The sequence below is a fragment of the Salvia splendens genome, chromosome 1, assembly GCF_004379255.2.
Source record: "Salvia splendens isolate huo1 chromosome 1, SspV2, whole genome shotgun sequence".
NCBI classification, from domain to species: domain Eukaryota; kingdom Viridiplantae; phylum Streptophyta; class Magnoliopsida; order Lamiales; family Lamiaceae; genus Salvia; species Salvia splendens.
The window spans coordinates 21,981,147-21,993,402 of record NC_056032.1 but is presented as its reverse complement, the minus strand read 5'-3'; the positions used below and the strand labels follow the sequence as shown (position 1 = coordinate 21,993,402).

General features: G+C 39.5%; 1 long non-coding RNA gene across 1 annotated transcript; it reads left to right on the top strand.

The window, feature by feature from the left end:
* The first annotated feature begins 570 nt into the window (after positions 1 to 570).
* On the top strand, positions 571 to 2,284 carry LOC121797260. Its single transcript, XR_006049809.1, has 2 exons — positions 571 to 778; positions 1,339 to 2,284. It is a non-coding gene; the product is annotated as an uncharacterized LOC121797260 (long non-coding RNA).
* Positions 2,285 to 12,256: the final 9,972 nt, after the last annotated feature.

Sequence of the window (12,256 nt, the reverse complement as noted above, 5' to 3'; positions counted from 1 at the left end):
TTGCCCCGAGCATCTTGGGCATCATCCCATACCACTGCGGGTACATGTTGTAGTACCCGGGCATCATACCCGGTGGCATTTGAGATTGGGGCATCATCCCCAGCATTTGAGACATCGCACTGGACATCGGCGTACTCCAGCCGATGGGAAAATGCGGCGCCGGTGACTCACTCGAGGCGGGGGAATCGCTATCGTGGTGCTCCATTGTTCTTCGAAAGAAATTTTAGAGAGAGATACTCGTTAATACAAGTGGTGCGAATGAAATGAAGTTCATCGGGATGTATATAGGAACCGAAAAAAAAAACCATTTAATGCAATATACGGGAATTCCGCGCGGACGTCCGTGCTAGTCAACGCAATGGCGGACGTCCGCACAGAATTCCTCGACGGAATTCAGTATCCTTGTATGCCACGCACAATGGCGGACGTCCGCCACGAAATTCCCGCACGCCGGTAGGAATTCTGCGTTGACGTCCACCACTCCTGATGCTCTAACTAGAAACACCTCACGTGAGGTATTTAAAAAAAAGGGGAGTTAATAAAATCTTATCCCAATTTATCTCCAAAAAAAATCAGTACCTTCCAGAAGCACCTCCATTCCTCTACAACTTTCACTGTCAGCAGAAATAGTGGGAGAGGAATCGACGGAGGGGAGTCCGGGCATGAGGAGGGCAAAAACGATCTCATCCATCTCTAACCTCTCATTTTCTTGAAAACTCTCTTCCCGGCGCCACTTTCTCCGGGGAGCTCGCATACATTAGTAGCTCTCTACACCACAGTAAATACCCATCTCTGTTTCCTTTCTTAATTTAGTTCTTACCCTGTTTTAGAAGCTTAGGTGTATAATTAAAACTAAATTAGAGTATGTAGAATTGACTCAAGTAGGCAGATAGGTGTTGAGGGAGACAAAAGAATTCAATACCTTGAATTACTTTAATTTATTGTTAAATTGGTAGTGCTTATTTATCCTGTCCTATTCACACACATAATATTAGCCATTGTCTTTTCCTTCAATCGTGGACAATATATAAGAATGAATTGCGAAGTTGAAATTGTTTGTGAAAGAGGTGAGATGAAATCTATTTGCAAACGGTGTTTGCATATCATTCAAACTGTTCTGCAATTGTTAGTCAATATTTAAGATAGTTATATATTTTTGAACTTATTGTTTATGAAAGTTGATATATTTATATATATAATTATTGAAATCCAATAACTTTACATGCTCAAATATAGAAATAAATTGTTAGTTGGTATATTTATATGTATAATTATTGAAATCCAATAACTTTACATGCTCAAATATAGAAATAAATTGTTCTTGAATTTCTACTAAAGGTGGAGGAGTAGCTGATCCGAGTCAGTTGAATAACGACGAGAAGAAAGTTCAGTGGAGTTCTTTCTATGTTTGTTCTAGCCCACTAATGGAGTTCCATTTTAATGACGGAGATTAGATTTATTCCGAATGGGGGAGTGACGCACAAGGGTTATGCGTCGTTATTAATGAAACGCGCAACCCTTATGCGTCTTTGGTTAATGACGCACAAGGGTTATGCGTCGTTCAAAGACGCATAAGCATTATGCGTCTTACCCTAATGACGCATAACCCTTATGCGTAACGCTGGTAAGCATTCCTGCCTGTCGTGCGGGTGACCCGGGTTCGATCCCCAGCAACGGCGCATTTTTTTTAAGTGATTAGTATTTGATAAAAATGAGTTATTCTAAACATTTGTTTTTGGCAAATAGATATTACTCTTATAAAAGAATTAATTAAAGAAGTTAATTGGAATTATTTTACGAATTTGATAGACACTTCGCATAAGCTTCTTTTGTTACAAATATTTCTCAAATAATTTCATTTGTATAATGACTTCGTATTGATATTCCACCCTGATTTGGCGTATTGAAGAAAATGCAAATGAAGACGTATGGGGTTGTATCTATCTTCTACTAACAAGGAGCTGAAGGAGCTGGAGAGGGGATATGAGGGTTTGTTGGAAGATAATTGTAGGGGTTTTGCAAGGTATTTTAAGCAAGTGCTGAGAAGAGGTAATGGAGAGGAGATGATTTTGCCACCTAAAATAGTATTTCGTGAATGTGAAAGTGATGATCGTTTAACTTCGTGGGATGGAGATGATGAACAGAGGATCAAAAGCCATGGATTTCAGTCTCCAAACAGACGTTTAATGTAATGCTTTGTTTCTTTTTTTTTCTTTCATGCAAAATTTATCTTACAAAAGTGGATAAGAAAAAAAAAGTATAATTTTTTAATCATATTTAACTACTCTTCACCTTTTTTATATGTGAATTTAGTGAACAAATATTTTCCAACAGTTTTTATTAAAGATAACACATAGTAGTAATTATGGTATAATGTAATGATTTGTTTTCTTGAGTTTGAATTGTGGGGGTGTGCTTCTTATTGTAATTGAATATATTATAAAAAAAATGAGGTATGAGAATATATTGAAATTTTGTTACTACATTTTAATTATTCTTATATGTTATACCTCATTCTTTAGGATGAAAAATAAAATTAGTTACACCAGTTTTTCACATGATAATGTTTTAGGTATATCATATGAAGTCCGATGATAATATTATCAACAGTTGTAAAAATGAGAGAAAATATCCCATATCTATAAAAAGCAATTCTAATCATAAAATGGCGTTTTAGATCATTGTTGATCAAGATGAATTTGTTTTCCAGCTAATTTATATGAGATGATACTATTTACAATATTTATTAAATATTCTAACATTGCAAACTAGAAAAATATTTTGTAGTAATCAATTAAGGAACTTAGACTTAGTTGTAAAGCCTCTTCTTAACCGTTCGTAAGCGGATTTTAGTTCTCCTATTAATCCTTCCATTCACGAAAAATACATCACAATTTTTATGATTGATCGTCCGTATCTATTTTCCAAAAACTAATGTTTAGAATAATTCGTTTAAAAAAATGCACCGTTGCCAGGGATCGAACCCGGGTCACCCGCGTGACAGGCGGGAATGCTTACCAGCGTGACGCATAAGGGTTATGCGTCATTAGGGTAAGACGCATAATGCCTATGCGTCTTTAAACGACGCATAACCCTTGTGCATCATTAACCAAAGACGCATAAGGGTTGTGCGTTTCATTAATAACGACGCATAACCCTTGTGCGTCACTCCCCCTTCGGAATAAATCTAATCTCCTTCATTAAAATGGAATTCCATTAGTGGGCTAGAACAAAAATAGAATTGTTCCAAGTTCAGTGATACCTAGGTTTGGTCAAGCTCACTCAAGGTATTATACTTAAAGCTAAATTCATGATGTGTTATTATGTGATGATTAAGTACTCTCATGTGTTTATATAAATTAAGTAGTTAACTGCAGTTTAATTCTTTATGTGCTATTATGTTAAGATTAAATGCTTTCATGTGTTTCTACAGAAGTAGTTTTCAGTTGAGATATTATGGTAGAATAAGAAAAATCGCTATTACTAAAATAAAATAAATTATTAAATAGTTTAACCATGAACTGAATCAAGTTAAATATGCATGATATATATGTGGATGCCGTGCTTGGTTGATGTCACATGGGGCGGCCAAACAACTATGGAAATGTGAATTGATAATTCGATCGGGCCACACACGGTAGCAAAGATATAAATTGTGCACCATTTTACTCATAGGGCCATAAGCCCAGGCAGTTCGAAAAATGTTGTGGTGATTTGTCCCATGAGCTATATGGCCAGAAGGTATAATTTATATAAGTGCACCACGTTGTAAGCTATTCGATCGGGCCATGCGTGGTGGCAATGATATGTGTTGAAACACAACGTTTACTCGTGGGGCTATACGGCCAGGCGATTCATAACATGTTATGATGAACTGCCCCATGAGCTATAAGGCTAGGCGATAAGTGAATTCGATCACGAAAGGTATATTATTTTTTGTGCACCCCGATGTTTCCAAGCACTTGGGATAAGGTATGGTATTCGTGTGTTGATTGAAATTGATAAGTATTAAATGTGGGAATGATTGATGCTGAAATTAATATAAATATTGTTAAAAATATACATCTATTTGTCGTGAGATTGATGATGATTAAATTAGTACTAACTAAAAGAACTATTGACTGCATTTATTATATTTACCTTCATATTTTAAAAATTGGTTGTATATGTATCAGGTTAGGTGGATCGAGGACTTTTGTTGACACACCTTTTATTTCCTCATCAGCGCTGCATTATATTGAGTAGTTCTTCTGCTTTTGGGATACTCATGACTTTTGCTTTTGGGTGTATTTATGCTTTAGTATATTGAATGCAGTAGATTAGGTTGAAGCCTGTTATATATGACATCTACTATGGGTGTAGTTGATGTTGAAACATTTTGTGTATGTTTATGTATATCAATATAAGTATGATACTTAATTATGAATTCCCGAGGGGTTGATACATTGTTCTACTTAGTTTTTCAGCTTTAGTCCTTGTTTAACTCTGAATTCTACTGTTGCTTTTTAAGTCTGATCTTAGTTAATTCGAATACAAGTAGTTTTTATTATTGATCTCTGAGTTTGTTGTTGGTATTTTGGATTCGAGCTGAAGTTTATTTATGAAATGGAGTTTTTAATGCATGTTGGTTTGGATTTGATGTTCTTTAAGTTTTAGCTTTCTTGTTCAGATTTGATTACGTTTAGTTCTTGCCGATTGATAGTGTTCTGTTTTGTGTTAGATGTTAGATCTGCATGATTTAGTTGGTTTATATTTAGGTCCGAGTATGAGATGTCCGTTTGCATGATGTAGTAGCAATTTACTTTTGATCTGTTTTCTTTTTTTTTGTTCGAATTGCATGGATCTAGTTTCGATTAGTCGTATTTCTTGTTTTATGCTAGGTACTCTGTTAGATATGTAGTCATTTCTTATCAAAGTTACTTTTGGTTGATTGTAGAAGAAGAAGATAGTAGTTCGTTAGCAAAAGCATCTCTGTCACCTTTTCCCTTATTTCAGCTTTATTGTAATGCGTGTGTCTTGAGTCAGTGGTCCCCTTTTACTTTTGCAGAAATACCTTTAGCATGTCAGTCCAGTTGATCAGTTTAAGATGTCTTCGCTTTGTCTTAGTTGTAGTTGATCCTTTGTTGGTGATGGTAGTTATACTGGCCGGTGGGATGTGGCTGGTGGTTTGAATGGTTTTGATTAAAGGAGTAGTTTGGCTGATTTTGGTGTGAAAGGTACTGACTGAACTGGTTAGGGTGGAGATGCTGGTTAAGGTTAGGGTTTGGGTGATTTTGGTAATGTTGGGGTGAGAGGTATAGGTCGTTCTGGTATCCCATCTGATAAGGTGACACATAGGTGGTATTTTGATATGGATTTGGCGGGTGTGGATTATGCTGGTTTCTTCCAGACCAGTTCGGCTGTGTATCTTGGACTGGGGGTCCATAGTAGGCATTCTGAGGTGGGTTAGGCTGGTTAGAGTTGCCCTCTTCCCATCTAAAGTTCGGGTGTTCTCTCTAAGGTGCATCCTCCTGCCTCCCAGGATTCTAGCTCCTATTTGAATTCCTAAGCCTAGTCGTATTTGGATAGTGATCCCGTTGGGCAGCTACCTTGGTGGCCTTGACTGGAGGAGTTTGCGGTTTATTCTTCTCAATAGCCGACAAAAGTGCCCTCTCGAGCTTGTCAATCCGACTCTCCAATTGATCATCATTTCTCACTGCTACAGCATTTGCCATACCTCTCCTGGGCAGGAGAGCACATGGATCTTCATAGGCCATTTTCGCGTAAAGAAGTATTTCCATAATTCTCTTGGCCTTACTAACTCGTAGTTTGGAAAAACTTCCCCCACTCGATGAGTTCACTAAGTCCTTGCTTTCCTCATTCATTCCCTCATAGAAAATCGAGTAAATTTCTACTTCCAACATGTGGTGGGTTGGGCATCCGTCCAACAGACCCATGTATCTTGATCATTACAGACTCAGGGTCTTATAATAACCTTGTGTAACTCCTCGGATTTCCTTCCTGAGTGCGCTTGTCTTGGCCGCTGGGAAGAACTGATCAAAAAACATCATCTTGAAGTCAGACCAAGTTCTGATAGAATTTGGTGTCAGCCTCATGAACAAAGAATACGCCTCCCCTTTAAGGGAAAAGGGAAGGACCTTCAGCCTATTGTCATCCTCGCGTGATCCCGTGGGTCTCTTATGACCTTTGCAGATTTTGCATAATTCATGCCAGAACTCGTATGGGCTGTCACAACTCTTCCCCAAGAACACATGTACGACGGCTGAAAGAGCAGGAAGTTTATATGGTCGTGTAATTAACTGATCAGGAGGAGACTCCTAACCTAGTCGTGTCACTGGCACGATGACCTAAAACCCTGGTATCAATAATTTCCTCAACCCACTTCTACTTGCTAGTATAGCGGATATAAGGGTTGAATCCCACAGAGATGAATAAATGTGAATTGTCATTGTGGAGATAATCTGGAAGGGATTGGTTAGCTACCACGCTTTGGGTTGAGGTTTTCTTAAACATTACTCAAAAGTTACGTGTACTCTAGTGACTGGTGAGATGATCTATATCGGGGTAAGGTTGTGTACGTGGAAGAGGAGAACTATCCTATTAGAGTGCATGTGAAAAGCAAAAGTTTACTAAAAATGGATAGACAATAACTGGAGCGAATAACCTAACGAACTGGCTGATGTACTACCAGATCTGCAGAAAGGACTAACGAAAAGCGAAGGACAAAAGGTAAATTGGCTGAAAAAGCATAAAGTCGTCCACAATTTCAGATCAGTTTGCTATCTTCTCCAACAAGTATGCGATTCAACAGAATAAACCAGACTCCATTAACAACAACTCAAGCAACATCTTCCATAACAATAATATTCGGAATTAAAAGCTAAACCAAGCAGATTAAAGCCGATAATCCGACTCTAAACAGACTTACTAACATGCAAGGTGATGACAGCTACGTAATAACAGATCTCATGCGGTAAACTTCAAATTAAACGATCAACCACTTGGAATTTTTGTTCAACATTTCAGATCTAACTAACTCAAGAACATTCATGCGTCAAACACTTGGAAATTTACGCTAACTACTGGATCTAACTAATCTAGGCAGAATGTAACACGACTGCAACTGAAAGATAAACAAAAGCAAACTTCATTTCATAAGAACTAGATATCAAAACACAATTCTTCGGAAACATAGTAGAAATGCAGATTAAACGGTAGATCCAATGGAAATAACAAAATACGAAGTTAAACTACAAAAGCAAGTAAAGATTTTTATGGCCAGCGGGCGATGAAACGATGTTCTAGCGAATTTCAACAACTGGATGAGGTGGTGGTGAGCTTTCCTCGGTGGAATGCCGAGGTCTTCAAGTGATCATAACTTATGGCGAGGAACGAGAAGTATCGGAGCTAGTCTCCGCAGTGAGTGCGGTTTCTAAGTGTGAGTTTGTGTGACTTCGTGTGTGTTTACTCCTTCATGTGACCTTCTATTTATAGGGTTACTTGCCCTAAAAATTAGGGTTGTTTCTCCTTGTGTATTGTCGTTTTTGCCCCCATTAAGTAGTTGGTCTTTTCCTAGCATTCCTTCGTTCTCCATCTCGAGCCTTTTGGCATGCATCCTGGTCAGTATTGCACCATTCTGCCGTCCTTTTCACTTGAGTCTCCCGATCATTCTCCTGCTGACTTGTACCCTTTCCTGCACACTTACGCAACCTTTCTTGCAAATAATGCACGTTAAGCTCATTATACTGACCAGTAACCAAGGCCTAGAATACGACTTATCAACGGCCATAATATGGGGCTTCACGTAGACTGCTTCTTGTCCTAGGGTCGTGACGATAGCTTGTGGTGGTTCGCCATCCAAGTGGTCGTACAGTGAGCCAATCTCAGGATCATCTTCCTGGTTGTCAGCTATGTTGGCTAGTGTTGCCCACGGTTCGAAACCGTACGGTTCCGGTTCGGAACCGCCGGTTCCGGTTTGGTCGAAGGCGGAACCGGAACCGGACTGTGAGGCTATTTCACGGTTCCGGTTCGAAAACCGGCGGTTTAGGAAGTTCCGGTTCGGAACCGGCGGTTTCGCGGTTCGATTATTATTTTTTTTTAAATTGAAATTTAGATTTATACAACAAATTGGAACAAGACAATGTATAATTCAAATAGAAATACGACGAATAAGGAGAAAATGATATCAATTTTATTGAGTTGTAAGTTGTAAGTTGTAACGGACAACGATACATTACAATTTACAATACATATACATCTACAACTACAACTACAAGTATACAACATACAACAATGTAATATAATTTACAAGTGTCGTCGGACTCGGAACTTAAATAAAAAAAACATGAAATGGGGGAAAAAAATTGAATAGGGCTTGAGCTCAACTTAAACTTTCAAAGTTAAACTTTTCAAATTTAATTTGAGTTGCCTACGTATCCACAATTTTATTGAGGAATCAAAACCCACGTAGTTCTCTTACCTTGCTTACCTATTTGGTCGGCCGTGCTCGCCGTTCACCGCCCCCCGTCATTGCTATTGTTGAGTGCTCTCGCTTCAGACCTCGTCATCACCATCAGAGGAAAATTCTTCACCATCACTCTCTACACGGAAGTCGAAATCCAGCTCTTGTGCTCTCATGTCCGCCTTTTCCCAATCATCAAGTAGCATAGTGGCTTCCATGTTCTTGGCGGAGAGATTGCTCCTTTTGTCGTCTAGGACACAACTGCCGACACTAAAAGCTTGCTCAACGGCGACAGTGGAAGCGGGAACGGTGAAAATCTCCTTAGCCATGATGGATAGTATCGGAAACTCTTTGTCATGTGTTCCCCACCAATTAAGGACGTCAATTTGTTGAGTAGGAGGATTCCAAATATATATCTAACTCACTAGTCGCTCTAGTCCTATTGGTTGTAGTACCGTATAGATCTTCCAATTGTGATACTACGTCTGGATCAATCATGACATTGCTAAACTTCCCGCCACCAAAATCAAATGTGGAAGGACTAGGAGGAGCACGTACATGGTGAGCGGTGTTATAGCGCATTTCATATTCCGCATAGAGAGCACGAAGTGCACTATCTAACCTTAGTTTGATTTCATCAACATCCGGAATACTTAGTTCGAAGCATTCTCCTCTTGTCAAGCCCATTTCGCGGAGTTGAGAAAAATCCAAATCGTGCAAACAACCATAGTACATGTCTAAAATTTTATAAACACCATGCAACTTCCACTTTGGATCCAAGCATTTTGCAATTAAAAACACATTTGGAATACGGGCAAAATATTTTAACCACTTTTCAACCATATAAAACAAAATTGCCCGCAACTCAATGAATTGAGTATTTTTCACACATGTTTTAAAACCAATTTCCACATACATGCAATGCTCCAAAACGCGCACAGAAGTAGGATAATAAACACCGGATAACTCAACAGTGGCATTTTTAAAACCGCGGAATAATCGAAACAAATCCATGCTGTGGTCCCAACAAGCGGGTATAAAAATCAAATCAGAAGGAACATGAGGACAACTTCTAAAAAAATCACATAAATACTCAATGTGGTTCAAAGTCGACTCCAACATATCATACGTTGAGTTCCAACGAGTTGAAACATCCAAACGAAAGTTGGTGTACCTGCATTGCTTACTATGACAATATCTCTTCCAAGCTCTACCAATAGGAGCTTTGTTATGAATCAAATTCACAGCAGTTCTAATAGGATCAACATACTTTTGCCACAAATCGATCACATCTTGAACACACAAATTCAAAATATGGGCAATACATCGCACATGAAAATATTTTCCATCAATAACCGGAGAACATGCACTGATTAGTTCATCTATGCTAGCAGTGTTAGCGCTAGCATTGTCAAAACCAATGGAAAAAATTTTATTGATCAATTGAAATTCATTCAAAACTTGAATGCTCAATTGAGCAATTGCTTGTGCAGTGTGTGGTGCGGGAAATTCCCGAAATGCAATCAAACGTTTGTTTAAAGTCCAATTGTGATCAACGAAATGCACAGTGATGCCCATATACGAATTTTTGCAAAAACAATCAGAGCAAATAGAAACTTTATGCCCTAAGTTAATAATAAACGTACCTAATTGCGCCTTCTTTTCCATGCATTGTCGAACAACGGCTCGAGTCATTGAAGTTCGACTCAATTTTCTTGCAGCGGCATTATAAACTTGCCGCATACTCGACTCAAAAGCATTGTTATCAAAAGCATTGAATGGAAAATGTTTCATAACGGCAAATTTAGACATCACATTAAGAGCATTTTTGTGATCATATTTCAAAAGAGTATTGCTACACATACCTGATGTTTGGGATGAACCCATCCCATTACCGGTCCCGACTCCATGTTGAAAGTTGAGTTGAGTTTGGGTTGGAGCGATACCAAACTAGACCGGATGCGCTTTCTCCATGTGACGGGTAAATGTACTGTATCCTCCACCCCTTCGGAATGTGTATACGTTTTCGCAATAGTTGCAATACACATTATAAGTGTCAGGATCGTTACCATCTTGTACCTTCTTGAAATGTTTCACCATGATGTTTGAGGTTAAAGCCCTTTCAGCTGGTCTAGGAGGTTGGGGAGGGTGTCCACGACCACGACTACGGCCACGGCGACTCCTTGGTGGTGGTGGGGGTGGCATTTCTTGAACCTCTTCTACCTCCTCCCCCTCCTCCTCGTCGTCGTCATCATCATCGTCGTCTTCATCAATATTCACAGGGGTTGGAATTTGTTGAGAATAGGCACCACGACCGGGAGCACCACTACCGGTACTAACATAAGCATCGCCTTGGGATTGAGAGCGAGAGAGAGCAATAGCATGTGCCACATCTTGCTCTTCTCGAGTCTACAAAATAATATTTGTATTGTAAATTTCAAATAAAATTATGAACAATAATGTAATGTAATTCAAAATTAATTAAATTAGTAGATAATAAATATTAACCTGCCACACATCCATGTTCATTTGAGAAATTTCATCAATAACGGATCGCCGAGATGGCCTCTTGGACTTTCCCTTTCCCTTATCAACACGACCTTCTCGGGATGAAGACATATTGCTATGTAGAAATGTAGAAATATGGAATAATATATATATTTTTTTGTTTTAGCAATTGAGAAAGATAGACAACTTATAGAATTACGGGAACAAGTATAAGTGTATAACAATGCGTAACAATAAGAGTAGCACTTGAGTAATTAAATGGAAGCACAATAGCACAAATCAGAAATTGGAGACAAAGAGAGAGAATTGGGAGATTGAAGAGAGAAACTCTTCTTAACACAAGAGTGGGGTGAACGTAAATGAGGATAGAGGGGGGGTATTTATAGATAAAAATGGGGGGGGGAATGGAAGAATTCGAATTTGAAATCTGAAATAAAAAAAAAATATAAAAATTTTGAATTTTCGGAAAACCGGCGGTTTTTGGCAGAAAACCGGCAGTTTTGGCAGAAAACCGCCGGAACCGCCGGTTCGGTCGACAAACCGGTTGCAAAAGCTGCGCCATGTCTCCTCATTTCTCGCGCTGCCACCGAAAGCCACTGAAACAACGGTTAACCGCCGGTTTTCAAGGCTAACCGCCGGTTAACCGCCCAAAAACTGCCGAACCGGCCGGTTTTGCAGCTGAAAAGCTACCGCCGTCGGCCCCATCCCTAATGCATTGATAAACGCGCCCAAACCGGTGGTTCCACCGGTTAACCGGTGGTTCCGAACCGTCCCGAACCGCCGGTTCGGCGACGGTTCCGGTTTGAAATATCTTGAACCTGAATCGGACCGCGACCTGAATTGCGACGGTTCCGGTTCGGAACCGGAACCGCCGGTTCCGATTCGCCGGTTAACCGCCGGAACCGGAACCAGTGGGCATCTCTAATGTTGGCTTTCTCCTCCTCAGATGCGGATATTGAATCCGGTTCACTCTTCATGGATGTGCAGCAATCTTCCTCACTGCTCGCACCCAAGTCAACAAGTAAGGCAGTGGTTAATCCTGAATGAGTGGTAACTCAGTGTCTCTTAACTGCGAAAGACAAAAAATAAAGAAATGTTTATCTACAATATTTGCACCAATATTCTTAACAAAAGCACATGATACTTCATCCATCCCCGGCAACGGCGCCATTTGACAGAGCAGGTTTTACGACTTCGCTTGTGTTTTCACACACGTGAGTGAAAGGTCGTGTAATCAACTGATCCAAGAAAGATCCCAAAGAAACCTAGTTGTGTTGCTGGCACGAG